The following is a 1,970-nucleotide window of genomic DNA, read 5'->3' as shown; positions in this document are numbered from 1 at the left end:
TTCCTGCAGCTGGCAAATATATTTAATCAATGTTATTGAGCGAGATATTGGCAACTCCAAGATCTTGAGACAATGAGCTGCTCAGAGTGACACAAAAGGTCCCAGGACTCATCTCCTAATTAGTCCCATGCTAAAGGAAAGAAGTGTCCAACAAAAGGAATGCTAAGAATTACCGGCTTTGAAAAACAAAGTTAATTAGATGAGTAACTTCTTAATTTCCAAAATTTTGAGTAAGTTATATAAACAGACATCTTAAGTTAGTCTGCCTTCCCATCACTTTATTCCAAGAAGGTACAGTCTCACAGGCAACACGGTACCAAATGCTTCAGAGACAGTGGCTTATCTGGGTTCCTGCATCCTATACAATACTAAGGGTTGTACTGGACACAGGACATGTGTTAACAAGCTTGCTAGTGACCCCAAAATTATGCAAGACTATATTTTATTATTTGCAATATATTTCTAGAGGACACTTTCTTTTACGTTTTGAACTACTACTGGTGACTTGCAGAACCTTTTAATCGACATTTGTAACAAGTCACATACTGCAATATAGCCTCTTGACCAACTCCACAGCTGTACAGCTTTTCAGCTTAAGATGCCCCCTTAACTTAATTTTAACAGTATTAAGCAAAAGACAACTATCATTTTCTGTCCAGTGCAATTAGCTATAACATTCCATGTGTTCAGCTGTGGTAGCTGAACCATCATGCTATAGTATGCTACAGTCCTTTAATACTTGTCCACCTTGAGTATCATGTTTTACTCAAGTTTTTAAAGGATCAATTATGCTGAACATAAATGAAAGGGAAAATAAGTGTCCGTCAATGCTACACTATATAAAAGAGGACATTTCAAGAAACCTGGAGTATTTAAGAGCAAGTATAGGAAGTCTACATTAAATCTAAAATACCCTGCAGAGAGATAGGTATTTGCTAACCAACAGAACTATGCAGAGATCCTGTAACAGCATGAATGCAAGAACCACTAGCAAGACACCAAAAATTACCTGGACAACAAATCCTTTAATCCATTTTTAAATCCAACAATGGAAATGCACTTTTTAACTTGAATGCATATAAATTGCTGTGCATAGCAGAACAATAATACCATAACTTTTCCCTATGGTTTTGTTATTCTCAGTTTTCTGTGTTGAAACTCCACAGTAAACAGGCTCAAGGGATACATCATTCATTTTTGTTACGCAGATTTAAAGACCTAAAGATGCTTAGAAGGTGCATTGGCCTAAACAGCAAGCCTAGCATTTGTCAGCTGATTAAAAAAAAAAGTAAAAAATTAATTATTCCAGCAGTGGCCAACTTTACCAACTCTGTTGGGAATACTAACAAAAAAAGGACCAGATGGTACCCCCTCCTCACTCCTTATTTCCATACAGAGTCTATCCAGGAAATATTTTATGCCAATCAATTGTTAGCTCTGAATCTGCAGTCTTTTACATTTTAAAATACATATTGAACAGACCTTCTCTACACATCAAACTCACTGTGACGCTGACCTTAAAATCCTTTCACCATTCTCTATTTGCATCTAGTTGCTATGGTAAACACATCAAACGAGAACATGTTTGAAAAATAAGGCTGCCTTTCTCCCTGTAGTCACACTGGAGCAGACATATTTATTCCAGAAAAGTTTCACCAGGGAAAAGTAGAAATAAACATGGAGAACTACAAAAAAAGAGGAAGGACAGGAAGAAAATGAACAAAGATTTAACACCATTTTAGAGGAGAAGAGAAAGAAAGCACAGGAAAAAGGCACAGCTTATGTAGTTACTCTTGCTGGACTTGTTCAGATCTGGTTTGATTTCTAATTAAACTTTCTTGCTCACCAGTTGAAATACTTTTAATGTCTTGCAGGTATTGTACATAAGAATAATATTAGCACAACAAAAAATTCTCTGCTCCAGCCGCTGCAGATACTGCAGGATTCTGAATCTTCTCCTTTAATAGAAA

The sequence above is a fragment of the Antrostomus carolinensis genome, unplaced genomic scaffold (assembly GCF_000700745.2).
Source record: "Antrostomus carolinensis isolate BGI_N321 unplaced genomic scaffold, ASM70074v2 scaffold6416, whole genome shotgun sequence".
NCBI lineage: Eukaryota > Metazoa > Chordata > Aves > Caprimulgiformes > Caprimulgidae > Antrostomus > Antrostomus carolinensis.
Note: the sequence above shows the minus strand (reverse complement) of the source record.